We start from the raw sequence: 17,873 nt of genomic DNA on the forward strand, positions 1-17,873 counted from the left end.
TGTGTGTCTGTCTGAGTGTGTATAGCAAGGATCTTTCCCGAAGATTTACTACTGCAGAAATTTCAAATAAAGAATACATTATTATTAGCTAAAGTCACCATGCTAGACATTAGAATATTATATTTTATTCCTCTTATAACTGAATTTTTGTACCCTTTTGACCAGTATCTCCCCATTTTCCCTAACTCCCAGCCTCTGACAAATACCATTCTACTCGAATTCTATAAGTTTAATTTTTTTAGTTTTCACATATAAGTGAGGTCATACAGTATCTTTTTGTGGCTGGCTCATTTTACTTAGTATAATGATCCAGATTGTTGCAAATGGCAGGATTTCCTTCTTTTTATAGTTTAATAATATTCCACTGTATATACACACCACATTTTCTTTTTCCATTATTCATTGGCAGACACTTAGGTTGTTCCCAGTCTTGGCTATTGTGAATAATGCTACAACAAACTAGGGGTGCAAGTATGTCTTTGAGATACTGATTTCCTGTCCTTTGAATATGTATTCAGAATTGGAATTGCTAGATATGGTCATTCTATTTTTAATTTTTAGGTACCTCCATAATGTTTTACACAATGACTTTACCAATTTACATTTCCAGCAATGGTGTGTGAGGGGTCCCTTTTTTCCACGTCCTTAACATTTGTTTTCTTGTCTTTTCAATAATAGCTAGATAATAGATATCTAATAGATAATAGATAGATAGAGGCAACATCTCATTGTGGTTTAGATTTGCATTTCCCGATAGTGATGTTAGCCCTTTTTCATATACCTGTTAGCCATTTTAATGACTTCATTGAAAAGATGTCTATTTAGGTCATTTGCCCTTTTAAAATCAGGCTATATATATATATATATATATATAAAGAGATCCTAAAAATATATATATATGTATGTATACACACATATGTATACCATACCCATATACACGTATATATACGTATACACACGTATATACACACGTATATGTATATACACACGTATATACACACGTATATGTATATACACACGTATATACACACGTATATGTATATACACACGTATATACACACGTATATGTATATACACACGTATATACACACGTATATGTATATACACACGTATATACACACGTATATGTATATACACACGTATATACACACGTATATACACGTATACATATATACACACATACGTATATATGTGTATATATACATATATACACACACACATATATACACATATATACACACATATATATTCGTATGTGTATATATATGTGTGTGTGTGTGATGAGATATATATACAGATAGATGATTAAGAGATCATATATATATATATATATATATATATACACACACACACATATATGTATGTATCTTTTTAACTGCCAGGAAACTAATGCAATGTATTATCACAACAGGTTGCCTAAAAAATGGTCAGTGACAAATTTCTAAAGAGTATTTGCTCTAAAGAGAATCTCAGCAAGAGATAGTAAACTAAAGCCATTTTAAAATGTAAAAATTTAAGATAGTCTATATATTAAGCATTTATAAAGATAATATATTGAAAAAATCACAAAACACAAAAGTATATAGAAAATTATACAAAATTCACTGTAATTCTATTACCCAAGAGACATGACGAATGTGTTGCTACAGTTGCTTTTTATTTGTAACATATCTGAATGTGTATTTTTTAAAGTAGCAACATTACTGAATATATATATATATATTTTTTTTCTTTTATTATTATTACTATTATTATTATTATTGTACTTTAGGTTTTATGGTACATGTGCGCAATGTGCAGGTAAGTTACATATGTATACATGTGCCATGCTGGTGCGCTGCACCCACCAACTCGTCATCTAGCATTAGGTATATCTCCTAATGCTATCCCTCCCCCCTCCCCCCTCCCCCCACCCCACAACAGTCCCCAGAGTGTGATGTTCCCCTTCCTGTGTCCATGTGTTCTCATTGTTCAATTCCCACCTATGAGTGAGAATATGCGGTGTTTGGTTTTTTGTTCTTGCGATAGTTATGAACTTTTTTCTCTTTTACATTGTACTAGGAATATTTTTTCATAATAATAAAATATACTTTAAAAAAGCCTAGTCTTCAAAGACTAGACAAATGGTTTGCCACCTTATTTAATCAATGCAGTTATTCTATTTTGGGAAATGTCAGTTGCTTACAATTTACTATTATAAAAAATGCCACATTGATATACATGATATCAAAATTTTCCAGAATAATTTATTATTTGTAAAGGTTGAATTACTGAATCAGGGTACATGTTTTTCATAAAGAGTATATAAATTTAATATTCCACTAATTTAATGTAAATTAATCTATTAAGTATGTAAAAATAATATATTTCTTTGGATTTTGCATTTATTTCTTTTATTCCAAGTAAATATGAAAATTTTTATGGGCTAATTACAGTTTTTTCTTTAATATCAGGGTGTTAAAAATTCAATATTTTTGCATCGAGGTAAAATCTGCATAGAATTAAATGCATAAAATATTGAGTTTTAATATATGTATATACTGAAACACCATCAAAATCAAGGCATAAAATATTTCCATTACCTCAGAAAGTTCTCTTGTGTCTCCTTTCCAACAACCACAGAAACCACTCTTTTAAATTGTATCACAACAGATTAGGTTAGCCTCCACTCAGACTTTATATAAATGGGTTCATGTCTATTTTTAGTGTCTAGCTTTCTTTATTCAACAAAATATTTTTGAGTCTTTCCGTGGTGTAAATGTTGCATGTATCGGTAATGCATTTTTATTTATTAATTTATATCTATTATTGGTATTTAATTGTATGACTAAAATGTTAGTTTATCTATCTCTGGTTGGTAAATAATTGCACTGATTCCAGTTTTATTCTGTTTCGAAAAAAGTATACAAACATTTTATACACTTTTTTGTGAATATATACATTTTAGTTTCTTTGGATAAATACTGAGCAGTCATATTGCTGGGTCTTATTTTATTAGAAATTGAAAACTCTTTTTCAAATTGATTGTATGATGTGCAATGCTATTAGTAATGTAAGAGATGTTCTTCTACATCCTTTCCAACATTTAGTGCTATCTTTTTTTATGTTAGTCATTTTAGATATTCTGGTATCTCAATGAGATTTTAAATTATATTTTCCTAACCAGTAATGGTGTAATTATATGGAGAAGATTTCATATCTAACGACCATAAAGTGTGTTTATTTATGATGATTTGTATATCATCTTTATGGAATACTCGTTCAAAGGTTTTGCCTGTTTTTATTTTTTATTTTCATAAATTTATAATAACTTTAATTCTTGATTCACATTTTATCAGATGTGTCTCACAAATTTCTACGAATTTGTGACTTCATTTTTTAACTGTATCTTTTAATGAGTTCCTTTTATTTTGTACAAATTGTTATTAATTTTATTTTATGCTTAATAAATTTTGTGTCCATAGATGTAGTAATTTATTTTTAATTTAATATTACTGTGGCAAGAAAATATATACTATAATATTTCAATGTTTTGAAATTGTTCAGAAACATTTTATGGCTGTATCTTCATTAACATTTTCATATGCACTTGAAACAAATGTGTATTCTTCATGTTTGATGAAGTACTCTATATGTCTATTAGAGCACCCAAGACAAGCTACCAAGTAACCAACTCATGATTCCACTGACCACGTAAAAGCCTGGTGCCCACTTACCACCGGGGGAGTACCTTAGCCAAGCAACAGGCTGACCAGCCTCATGCTTCCCTGAAGTATGGGCTGGACTGCCACTCCACCTCCAGAAGAGTATAACCAAAATAGATGGACCAGCCACAAAAACCTCTGCAGCCTAAGCTACCGAAGCATGCACATGTATCACTGACAGTAACTATAGCTGAAGAAACAGCACAAAACTGCACTATGGCATTGACCCAAAATGAAGTCAACCATTGGTTTTACCCTACCCGACCAACAATCTAGGACACATCTGAAGGTAAAAGTCTTTTCCCACAAAAACTACTCTACAAAATTGGAAGATATGACTATTCTGCCAAATATACGGATACAAGAAACATAAAAATGCAAGGAAGCATGACACCACTAAAGAAGCACAATAATTCTCTATTAACTGACAATTATACCAGTTCTTCTTTGGGAAGAAATGAAAATTTATGAATTGCCTGAAAAGGAATTCAAAATAATAGTATTAAGAAAACTCAGAAAAATATAAGAGTATGCAGATGGACAATTTAACAAATTCTGGAAAACAACTTATCATCTGAATAAACAATTCAACGATGAGATAGATATTTAAAAAGAACCAAATGAAATCTTGAAGCTGAAGAACTCAATGAATAAAATTCTTTAAAATAATCCAGTATAAAGAGACATGCACATGTATGTTTATTGCAGCACTATTCACAATAGCAAAGACTTGGAACCAACCCAAATGTCCAACAATGATAGACTGGATTAAGAAAATGTGGCACATATACACCATGGAATACTATGCAGCCAGAAAAAATGATGAGTTCATGTCCTTTGTAGGGACATGGATGAAATTGGAAATCATCATTCTCAGTAAACTATCGCAAGGACAAAAAACCAAACACCACATGTTCTCACTCATAGATGGGAATTGAACAATGAGAACACATGGACACAGGAAGGGGAACATCACACTCTGGGGACTGTTGTGGGGTGGGGGTAGGGGGGAGGGATAGCATTAGGAGATATACCTAATGCTAAATGACGAGTTAATGGGTGCAGCACACCAGCATGGCACATGTATACATATGTAACTAACCTGCACATTGTGCACATGTACCCTAAAACTTAAAGTATAATAATAAAAAATAAAATAAAACAAAATAAAATAATCCAGTCATATATAAAAAAGAACACAATAGAATAAAGAAAGTCTATTGGACTATGGGACACCATTAAGTGAAAAAATGTTTTAATTAGAGTTTCAAGACAAGAGATGGGAAAAGGCTTGGAAAACCTATTTAATGAAATAATATCTGAAAACTTCACAGGTCTTGGAAGACATATGGACATCTAAATTCAGGAAGCTCAAAGATTCCAAATAGTTTCAAACTAAAATGATCCTTTCTGAGGCATATAATAGTCAAACTGTGAAAAGTCAAAGACAGGGAATTCTAAAAATAGTAAAGAATAGCATCAAGTTGCATACACGGGTGTGCCCATTAGAAGAATCTTCTCACAGAAGATTTCTCTCAGGATTCGACAGATCATCTAGGCAGAAAACCAACAAAAAAACATAAGATTTAATCTGCAGTATAAAAAAAGGACCTAAAAAACATGTACAGAACATTCCATCCAGCAACAGCAGAATACACATTCTTCTCATTGGTGCCTGGAACATCTCTCAGGATAAACCACATACTAGCCCAAAATAAAAAAAAGTATTTATTAATATATTTAAGAAAAATTAAAATTATATCAAGTATTTTTGTGACCATAATAAAATAAACCTGGAAATCAATAACAAAAACTTTGAATACTGCACAAATACATAAAAATTAAACAACATCTCCTGAACAACAATGTGTCAAGGAAGAAATTAAGAAGGAAGTAAATAAATTTATTGAAACAAATAAAAACAGAAATACAACATGCTAAAACCTATGGAATACAACAAAGGTAGTACTAAGAGTGAAGTTTATACCAATAAAGACCTACATCAAAAACTTAGAGAGGTTTTGAACAACCTGATGATGCAACTCAAGACACTAGAAAAGTGAAAACAGACCCAACTCCAAATTAGTAAAAGGAAAGAAATAATAAAAGTCGGAGCAGAAATAAGTACGATAAAGACAAAAATAATGCAATCAATTAAATAAATTTGTTTTTTGAAAAGATAAAATCAACAAGCTGTTAGACTACCTAAGGAAAGAATAACAAAAGCAAAACCAAATAAATAAAATCTAAAATGAAATATGAGACATTACAGCAGATACCACAGAACTACAAGGGATCATTACAGACAATTATGAACAACTATATGCTAAATAAAAATGGAAAACCTAGATGGAATTTATAAATTTCTGGACACATACATTGTACCAAGATTGAACCTGGAAGAAATAGACAACTTGAACAGACCGATCGATAATGACTGATAAGATTGAATCAGTAAAAAAGAAAAGAGGATTCTGACAAAGAAAAGCCTGGGACGAGATGACATTATTGGCAAATTCTACCTAACATTTAGAGAAAAATTAATAACATTTTTGAAATTATTTCAAAATATTGAATGATGGAGAATTCTTTCTAACTCATTCCATGTGACAAGCATTAGCCTGATACCAAAACCAGGAAAGGACACTCCAATAGCAACAACAATAACAATGAGAAAAAACCTAGAGGTCAATATTTCTGAAGAATATAGGTGCAAATATCCTCAAGGAAATACCAACAAACCAAATCCATAAGCACATAAAAAAGATTATACACTGTGATCAAGCTGGACTTTCCTAGGGATGCAAGAATGATCCAGTATACACAAATCAATAATGTGATATGTCATATCAACAGAATAAGGAATAAAACTCATGTAATCATTTCAATAGATGCAGAAAAAGCATTTGATAAAATTCAACATTTCTTCATGATAAAAACACTCAACAAATTAGCTTTAGAAGAAACATACCTAAATGCAATAAAGGCCATATATGACAAGTTCACAGCCAACATCATCATGAATGGGGAAAAGTTGAAAGCTTTTGCTCTAAGAACTAGAACAAAACAAGGATGCCTACTTTTACCACTCTTAGTCAACATAATACTGAAAGTCCCAACCAGAGCAATTAGGAAAGAGAAAGAAATAGAACATATTGAAATTGGAAAAAAGAAAGTAAATTGTCTCTGTTTGCAGATGACATGATCATATAATAGAAAAATCTAAAGGAGCCATCAAAAATCTCTTGGGTCTGACAAATGAATTCAGTAAATTTGCAGGATGCGAAATCAATATATAAAAATCAGTACCATTTCTGTATACCAACAATGAACTAGTGGACAAAAGTATCAGGAAAGCAATGCCATTTATAATAGCAACAAAATAAATTTAAAAATGTAGGAAGAAATTTTCCAAGGAGATGAGAGATCTCTACAGTGAAAACTGTAAAATATTGATTTTAAAAGTTGAAGAGCACACACACACACAAATGGAAAGACATCCTATGTTTATAGATTGAAAGCATAAATTTTGTTAAAATGACCGTACTACCCAAGATGATCTACAGATTCAAAGCAATCTCTGTAAAAATACCAAAGACATTCTTCACCGAAAAAGAAAAAAAAAATCCTAAAGTGTATATGGAACCAGAAAATACCATAAGTAGCCAAAGCAATATTGAGCAAAAAAAAAAAAAAAAAAAAAACATGGTTAGAGGCATCACATTACCTGACTTCAAATTATGCTACAAAGCTATAGTAGTCAAAACAGCATGGTATTGGCATGAAAACAGATGTGTAGACCAACGGAACAGAAAAGAGAACCCAGAAACAGTTCCACATATTATAGCCAGCTGCTTTTCAATAAAGGTGCCAAAAACATTGGGGAAAGGACAGTCTCTTGAATAAATGGTGTTGAGAAACCTGGATATCCATATGCAGAAGAACAAATCTATTCCTCCATTTCTTACCATACACAAAACCAATTCAAAATAAATTAAATACCTAGATGAAAGACTTGGAAACTATGGAACTACTAGAATAAAACATAAGTGAACTGCTTTAAAATATTGATCTTAGCAAGGATTTTATGGTTAAGACCTCAAAACCACAGGTAACAAAAGCAAAAATAGTGGGATTATATCAAACTAAAAATGTTCTACGGAACAAAAGAACAATCAATAGAGCTAAGAGACAACCTGAAGGATGGGAGAAAATATTTGCAAACTATTCATCTGATAATTGGTTAATATACCCTATAGGTAACTCAAACAACTCAACAGCAAGAAAGTAAAAAGAAAAATTGATCAAAAATGTTCCAATGATCTGAATAGACGTTTCTCAGAGGAAAACATACAAATGGCCAACTACATGAAAACATGTTTAATCACTAATTATTGAAAGAAAACAAATCAAAACCACAATGAGATATCATCTCACTCTGGTTAGAATGGCTATTAGTTTAAAAAATGGTGATGAGGATGCAGAGAAAAAGGAACTCTTATACATGATAGATGGGAATACAAATTCGTATGGATGTTCCTCAAAAAGATAAAAATAGAATTGCCATATGATCCTGCAATCCTATTATTGGGTATATATACAAAGGAAAAGAAATTTGTTTGTCAAAGAGATATCTGCACTCCCATGTTTATTACAGCACTATCCACTTTAGCCAAGATATGCAGTCAACCTAATGTTCATCAACACATGAATGGATTAAAAAATGTGGCATATATACCATTCAGCCATAAAAAGAATGAAGTCTTGTCATTTGCAGCAACATGGATGGGCCTGCAGGACATTATGTTAAGTGAAATAAGTTAAGTATGGAAAGATCAATACCACATGTTCTAAGTCCTACGTAGAAACTTAAAAGTTGATCTCATAGAAGTAGAGAGCAGAATAGTGGTTACTAGTGGCTGAGAAGAGTGTTTAGGAAGGTTGGTTATGGATACAAAATTATAGCTAAGTTGGAGGACTAGTTCAAGTGTTCTATAGCACTGTAGAGTGAATATAGTACACAATAATTATTTCATTTTTTCAAATAGCTAGAAGAGAGGATTTTGGATGTTCCCAACACAAAGAAAGTTTTGAGGTGATAGGTATGCTAATTACCCTAATTTCACCATTACTTATTGTATACATGTATCAAAATATCACATTGTACCCCATCAATATGCACAATTATGTGTCACTTTAAAAATATTTATTTAAAAATTTTTAAAATATTTATTAGGCCAAGGTGGGTGATGGTGTTATTCAAAACTTCTATAAACTTATTAATTTTATTTTCTATCCTATTAATTACTAAAATATGGGTATTAAAATATCTAGGTATGACTACAGATTGTCTATGTATCTTATCAGTTCTGTTGGTGTTCTCTTGATGTATTTTGAAGCTTTGCTATTGGAAGTATGCACATTTATGGTTATTGTGTCTTCTTTTTTTTAAAATTACTCTTTATAAAATTGTTTTCTTTATCGCTAATTATCTTCCTGTCTTGAAAATTCACTTGTTTTTTGTTGAAACAGTCCAGCTTTCATGTGATTATTGTTTACATTATATATCTTTTATTCATCATTTTACTTTCCACCTAAGACTTTATCTTTAAAGTACATGGATTATAGTCACCATATAACTGTTGAGCTCTTTTTTAAAAATCCGGTCTCAAAATGTCTAACATTTAGTAGCATGTTTAGCCCATTTACATTAAACGTAGTTGTTGATATTGTTGAATTTGTTTCTACCATTCTGTTATTTGTTTAGTATTTATCTCTGTGTACTTTGAATTCCTCTGTTTCTCTTTTTCTGCTTTACCTTGGGTAAGTGGAATGCTTCTTTTAAGATTCAAGTTTAATGTTTATATTTTATTTTGCATTTTTAGAGGATCCTCTGTGAACTGTACTGTTCAATACAGTAGCTTATATGTACCTATATGTATCTATTTAAATTTCAAATTTAATTAATTAAACTTAATATAATAATTGGTCTATCACTTTCCTAGAGATAGAAATAACAATCAAATTTGCGTTTTAGAAAATAATTCACATTAAGAATGTTATAAAGATTGGACTCAAGGCAGGAACACACAGAGGATATGAAAATGAAAACAGGAATATAGAATGAGAGGATTTTAGAAAAATATATTATTATTAAATAAACTAATATAATGAGGGTCTGAATTAGAGAAATGGCAATGAGTTTAGAATGGATTCTAGAGCTACTTAGCAATAGAAGCAATGGGAATTACTGAATGCTGTTAGTGAAAGGCTTGTGAAAGAAAACAATGTCAGAGATGAGATTTGTAATTAGATCAACTGTTCTTTTTTTAATGTTTTGACAAGCATCAGAAATACAGAAGGAGGAGACAATTTTAAAGTGAGGTGAATAAAAAAAATGAAATTAATTTTGAACTTAAAATTGTGTGCCTATGGCTTTTGAATGTGTCCAATAGGAAGGATGGAAGAGCAATATTTTAATTTTGTGCAGTTATTAAAATAACATCAAAGTCTCTAAAATTATACATCTCAGTACAGAAATTTATAAAATAGAAGCAAATAGGACAGTCTAATAGAATATAAAAATAATGAAATGGCATCTCACCGATTGTCTGATCATTCTCTCTTTTTGGAAATAGAGATTCCCAAACTACCTAATGCTGATTTCATTACTATTTTGTTGTTTCAGAGTCTTCTGTTTCTGTTTTGGGTAGCCCTTTTCCTTTCCTAACTCCCTACTGCATTCAGTGAAAAGGGCTCTCAAGTAAACCTGTCAAATTCAATTAACTGCTGTAAGCTGTCAATGGTGACACTTGCTATAATTAATTGAGAAAACCAGCATAAATGCACCCTTCAGAGTACTCTGTAATTGAGTGTGAAGTCTCATGAGATCTCTTCCTCAATTCCAAGTGCATGGAGGTTTTGGATGGTATGTGGGTTGTGCTATAGAAACCATTTATAAACAAGTTATATGTGTGTTGCCCAAACTTCCAAATACCAACAGGTTTGTGCTCATGAGTCATGGTTTGAGAACACTGAGAGTTTTCTGTGTAAACAGGCAGTTTTAACTTCTTTCTTTGCTTATTTATCCGAATAGGTATTTCAAATTTTTCTCTTCTTCTTACTCTCACCTATCTATCTATAAAAGAAAATTATTTCAATCTTCTGTAATATAATGACCATTGAGTTGAACAGTGTTTAATTCTAGGTGATAATTACATAATAATTTAATAAAAATAATATTTTCTTTCAAAAATAGCAAGCAACATTTGCAAATTACTTTCCTCATTGTCTACAAAATTTGATATATATGTATTTTTTTTTTCATTTTTTTTGAGACAGAATCTCCCTCTGTCTCCCAGACTGGATGGCTCACTGCAACCTCCACCTCCCGGGTTCAAGCAATTCTCCTGCCTAGCCTCCTTAGTAGCTGGGAGTACAGACATCTGCCACCACGCCCGGCTAATTTTTGTATTTTTAGTAGAGATGAGGTTTCACCATATTGGCCAGGCTGGTCTCGAACTCCTGACCTTGTGATCTGCCTGCCTCGGCCTACAAAACTGCTGGGATTACAAGCGTGAGCCACCGCACCTGGACGATATATTTTCATAGTGGTCAGATTCATTAACACAACTTCTCAAAAGAGAAAATATTAAAATGTGCAGAAATAGTTTAAAATGCCATTAAAATTTAAGATTTCATGCTATTTTCTAAATAAGCATTGAGCAATATAACTTTGTCTCTATAACAGAATTCGCAAAGCTTTCTTGGAGTGCCAGTGTGACAATTCTGATTAAAAGTTAAATTGATCACTACTAGATGGTAGCCTAGGCAGGGATTATTGGTCCATGTTGTTAATTCCTAAGTTTGTCTTGGGACAATAAGATAATACATGTATTATAATTATCATAGTTCTAGGCATAGAATGGGCATTTAGTAAATACTAGTCATTATTTTTATTTTTAAATTAACATTTAATAAACACTGTGTATCAGTCATGGTATTAGGTAATCTAAAAATTGATTTATTAATCAGCTCTTTTAAAATTTTAATTCTGAATTTTTACTAAACTTTGATTATATGGTCCATATATTATATAGAAATATATTTAATTTTATAAATTTTAGCACAATTATTTTTAACAATAAATTGATACTTAATTATAAGTATATTCTATCAATCTAAATTAAATACTAAGGCCTTAACATATTTTTGCTATTTTTTTACTTCAACATTTTCACACCATTTTTAGATTGTCAAAGCTCTACATAAAGATATTATCCATAGTTAATTAAAACACTCATTTCAAAGTCTTAGGATATCAATGATCATAAGTTATAATGTTTCATGTAGTGTACCAAAAAAACCCACACAACTCATAGAATAAAAATTACTTACCAGACTGTAGACAATACAGTGCATGACCTTTTCCTTAAATATTTAAATAATTTTTTAAATATCTCCCCTGCATTTTAATAATTTGACCTTAGGTATTTTAGTTTTACAAATGTAGATGTGCATAAAGACATTAAAAGTCTTATAAGCAACTAGATATAAAAGATAAGATAAATAAAAATTGAATTCAGTGTATTCTTGTCATATTGTAACATTAAGACTTTATTTTTAAAATAAAAATAATGTATGTAGGTTGTAAGGAATATAAATCATTCTGTGATAGAGATACATGCATGTGTGTGTTCATTGCAACACTAGTCACAATAGCAAAGACAGACAATCAACTAAATGCCCATCAATTATAGACTGGATAAATAAATGTGGTACATATATGTCGTGAAATACTATGCAGCCATAAAAAATGATATTATGTCCATTTAGGTACATGAATAGAGCTGGAGGCCATAATCCTTAGCAAACTAATGCAGGAACAGAAAGCCAAATACCACATGTTCTCAATTATAAGGCGGAGCTAAATGACGAGAACACATGGACACACAGAGGGGAACCACACACACTAGGGCCTATTGGAAGGTGGAAGCTGGCAACTGGGAAGTGGAAGAGGATCAGGGAAAATAACTAATAACACCTGGGTGATGAAATAATCTATACAACAAACCCCCATGACACATGTTTACCTGTGTAACTAGCCTGCCCTTGTATCCCTGAACTTAAAATAAAAGTTAAAAAAATAGATTTTTCTCTTAGCAATGATGTATCTAAGCCAATGGATTCATTTACAATGAGAATCAATACCGCCCTGATGACCACACACTCAGTGTCGTCTGGGATCAGTGCATACTGTTTCTATAAGGCAGACTGGCACATAGTTTAGAATAACAAATGAAGATTGCTGGGGAGAGTATGACTTCCTGAGTTAGTTTTAAAAATGATTTTTTCAAATTAGGCTACTGATGCTTTAAAATGTACGCAATTGTGTGATTTCTTTACGGTGATTTTTAATGCATAATGCATTAATGTGTTGATTTCACAATTCAGTCTCTGAGAGCAACATTCATATTCCTAAATTCTTAGGACTATAGCTCACGTTAACATCAAGATAAGGATAACAGTGTTTCTGTTTACTCTTTTTGTTTTATTCTGCCTTGCTAATTCTCATCATTTCCACTCTCCTTTAACTATGACAGTAGTTGAATATATTTTAATATCTACAGAAAATTTTAATTTTTACTCTTCTATTCAAAACTATTTAGTTATTTTTGCCTCTTTCTTATTCAACAATAATTTCAGAAGTACTTGTGTTTTTAAATTTTCAAAAGGGACATTTTAAAATTATTATTGTAAGGCCAGGTGCGGTGTCTCACACCTGTAATCCCAGCACTTCTGGAGGCTGAGGCGGGCGGATCACGAGGTCAGGAGATTGAGACCATCCTCGCTAACACGGTGAAACCCTGTCTCTATTAAAAATACAAAAAATTAGCCGGGCGTGGTGGCGGGTGCCTGTAGTCCCAGCTACTCGGGAGGCTGAGGCAGAAGAATGTCATGAATCCAGGAGGCCGAGCTGGCAGTGAGCCGAGATTGCATCACTGCACTCCAGCCTGGGTGACAGAGTGAGACTCCGTCTCAAAAAAAAAAAAAAAAAAAAAAAAAGATTATTATTGTAGTTAAATGAATTACATAAATATTAGAATAACTGAAATGTTTAGACCTTCAGGCCGTATCATTCACAAACACGATTTGCTTCTTCATTGACTCAAGGTTTTTATATTAATAAATTTTTACTTTCTTCATTCAGGCCTTACATAATGTTCTTCTATTTTGTATTTAAGTAGAATTAAGACCAAAATTTTTTTTCATTATAATGTATTATTGCAGGTATTCAGAAAACATCTTTATTGGAGAACTGGAATATTGGAATATTGGAAAAGTTATTTATCTCCATTTGAAATGGTCTTATATCAAGGCCATTTGTTGAATGATCTCATTATTCTTATCCATTTATATCCACCAGATCCAGTTTTATCCAAATGATTTTATTCATTGAGGGAAGATTTATGACCTTATAGCAGGCATTGTGTGAACCTGGAAAGATACAGAGATAAAGAACTTTTATAACCCGTGCATGAAGGCAATTTGTTCTAGTGAATGGGGAAGGATGAAAAGAAAAACAAAAAAGTGGATATTAAAGGTGGCATTGAAAAAAAGAACAAATATCCAGCCTAGAGAATCGGTACATTACCATGCAATGCTTTATAGACTTGCCTCAAACCACTTTGCTTACCTTCAATTATGGATTTGTGCTTGGCTGTGTTTTTCCTTGCCAATATGTGAAACGGCTCTATCTCATTTGATTCATAAAGTGTTGAACATCTTAAAGATGCTTTATTGCCACATAATTATACATATTAATGGGTTACAGTGTGATATTTCAGTATATGTGTACAATGTGTAATGATCAAATCAAGGTAATTAGTATATCCATTACCTCAAACATTTATTATTTTTTTATGTTGAAAAAAGTCAAACTCCTCTTTTCTAGCTATTTGAAAATATACACTCTTATTGTTAACTATAGTCACTCTACAGTGCTATCAAATGCTAGAACTTATTCCTCCAATCTAGCTGTAATTTTATATATATTAACCAAACTCTCGCTATCCCCTTACCCTTTCCAGACAGTATATATAATAAAGTCTTGCCTTACTACTTTCAACAGATACTATATTATTCTTAAAAATTACCATGCCAAAAAGACTTGTCTCTAGGCATCACTGTTCAGAGATTTTTGAATTTTGGGGCAAAGAATCGATCTGTGACTATAGATAGATCCTATAAAAATCATAGATATTCATTTGGACTATAGTAGTATAAAAGCCTTTCTTTCTACTTTCAGAAAATTTCAAGTGATGATTATTTTGGGGTGAGGATGTTGAAAATGTATAGTATAAGAAAGCAGTACATGCCATGGGAAGCCATGAGCTGTGAGCCCCAAAACTTTGTTGGATAGTAAAAATATATTTTTTATATCCAGGTGCTACAAATACTAGTATTTATCTAAACAGAGTTAACACTATTTCCACATAGAACATATCTGTTTTGAAGAGGCATTGATCTCTTCCAAATAAAATAACGCCAAAATCTATTGATTTAATTGGCATTCACCTTTTTAACCCCGAGCCTAGGAAATTTTCAGGCTTCATTGCACTTCTTGTCTGCAATATCTCTTTTTATATGTTTTTATATATATATGTGTGTGTATATATATCATATATACTATATATAGTATATATGATATATATACATATATAAACGTATATATAGTATATATATGTGTATATATAGTATATATGTGTGTATATATACTATATATACACTCAATATATTTATAAGTTAGAACCTCTAAACAATGTATATTCGGCTGTTTTCATATTTTTTTCTAGTCTTGGGTAAACAGTATGGCAATATGTGTCTGATGGGGTAACAGAGCAGTATTGTTTGCCCTATTGCTCCCTTATTTCAGCAACAAGTCACAATTGTATGAAAATACAGAAAAAAATCCAAAAAGACATGGGGAATTATTTCTGGAGTATCACAGAGCCGTTAGTAAAGTTACAGCCTCTGGCTTGCTGGGGCTGTACTTCTTCACTATGTTATTGGTGCTGTTGTGCTTCTAATTTGAAAAGAAAAGGGAATTATGTTGTCACTGGGGCAGCTTTTGGATATATGGCTAATATATATTTTTAAATTTTCTGGCACAGAGGAACATCGTATACATTTATTTACTATTTTGTTTTAAAATTTCTAAGAATATGTTTGCATATGAATTATATGAGAAAATATAAAATTTGGGAAAATTATACACAGATATGTTTTTGTAGTGTATCAATTATTATCAAATAACAGTTTTAACTATGAAGTGAAATCACAGGCACAAAACCTAATGGGCCTTCAATCAAGCATTATATTTTGGAGCAATATTAGCCTTACAGATGTTTTTTTGTGATCAACTATCTGGCTATCTGGCATAGACCTAATTAGCTCCAAGACCAATAATTCACTTTATTGTTTTTAAAGAATTACTTATTTGTGTTACCCGGGGAAAAATTCAAATGTCAAATCTACAAACATACTAAGAACTCAAAACACTGTTGAGAGACAACAGGGAAATGAATTTTCATCTAGAAATCAAGAAACACAGTTTCTTATCATATTTTAACATCAGGATTACATGTGTGACACTAGGAAAATGAGTTCTTCTGGTTTTCAGTTTCTTCCTTTACACAACAGAATGGTTGGACTAAATAATCAATGCAAAAATATTTTGATATTGTCACATAGTCATGTTTAATGGCTACTGAATATTGTAGAACAAGAATTATAGAAGTGAAGTGGTGATTGTTACATTTACCATAATGAATAATCATATCCTTGGGCTTATATAAGGATCAGAGTTCAAATAAAATTTTAAGATTGTTGAAATAAATTATTTTAGCTCTTCTACTTTCATTTTATTTTCTATGATTATGTGATCTCATGAATTATGATTAATTTATGAGTAGTAGACAATATATTATGCTATGCCACTGTAGCAGAAACATAGACTCTAAATAGATTTTTCTAATGGCAAGGTGAACATAACCAAAGACTGATGTTTGAATTCATATGGCTTTCTTACATGTAGAAATTGCCTTCTAAGAAAATAAGCTGAGCCCCATTTGAATCAAACTTTGGAATGTGTGGTAAGATACAAGGGAAAGTTTTACCATTGCAGAGTCCAAATTTTGCTGACTAGAACCCTGCCACAGTACCTCCTGATTCAGAAAAGAATAAACAGTATACAAACTAAACTGCTGAAGTAATCATTTTCATTAGCTCGATTTTCATCTCACCCTGAATTGACCCTGGAGCTCTATTTATACTTAAACTTTAAGTATAATTGTGAACATACGGTAAATGAGGAATACATGAACCTGAGTAAATTTACAAAGTCAGCCATGTAAAAACAGATTCTTAGAGGTCAAACTAAACTAATGTGTAAATCCGTAATGGTTTTCACCTCCAGAAATAGAGGTTATTCTTTCCCTCAAAATAATTACCATCATTCTAGCTTTATAAGTATGCATTGTTATTGTTTTGTAAGACAAGCTGATTTCAAATCTTGCTTTTCCTCTGTCTTTTAATCTTTATTATAGTATTTTTATGTTGCTCTATTCTCCTTTTAAAATGTTTCTATTTTCTTAATGCAGAAACAATTGATCTTGATGGAACAATCTTGTTTTTATATAAAATTTCAAGCTGGTGATGACATGTATGAAAGGAAAAGTGCTGCAAGCAGTAAATGCTGTTGAGTTTGCATTCCATTACATCAGCATATCTAAATGATCCTCTTTAGCCCAGTAAGTACCTATACTGTGCTTACTCTTTCCAAAGTGTTTTCCATGTCTTTAAAATCCAAGTTGATGATAACTCTTTCATAGGGCAGAATTCAAGTAAATATTGTAAAGGAATAAAGACTTTGCAATGACCTTTCTATATGTGATTATACAATGCAATCCCAAATTGTTTTTAGGCACTAAGCTGGAAGTTGAATGAGGAGACCTAAGTCAACAACGATAATTTACCTTTTATTTTTTAATGTAGAAAGTACTTGAAGTATCATGTATATTTTTCTCTATGTTCCTATTTAATACTAATAAGACTTGCCCATGACTAATTTATTTTTTGACTGGCAATTTAATTATGAATAAGCCAACA

General features: G+C 31.4%; 1 long non-coding RNA gene across 1 annotated transcript in view; it reads left to right on the top strand.

Moving 5' to 3' along the window:
* The first annotated feature begins 17,362 nt into the window (after positions 1-17,362).
* The window catches only part of LOC103892347 (uncharacterized), a 30,564-nt gene continuing 30,053 nt past the window's right edge, over positions 17,363-17,873 (top strand). The window contains exon 1 of the long non-coding RNA XR_656579.4: positions 17,363-17,515. This is a non-coding gene — a long non-coding RNA (uncharacterized LOC103892347). The remainder of the gene's footprint in view (positions 17,516-17,873) is intronic.

Source organism: Pongo abelii, chromosome 15 (assembly GCF_028885655.2).
Source record: "Pongo abelii isolate AG06213 chromosome 15, NHGRI_mPonAbe1-v2.0_pri, whole genome shotgun sequence".
NCBI lineage: Eukaryota > Metazoa > Chordata > Mammalia > Primates > Hominidae > Pongo > Pongo abelii.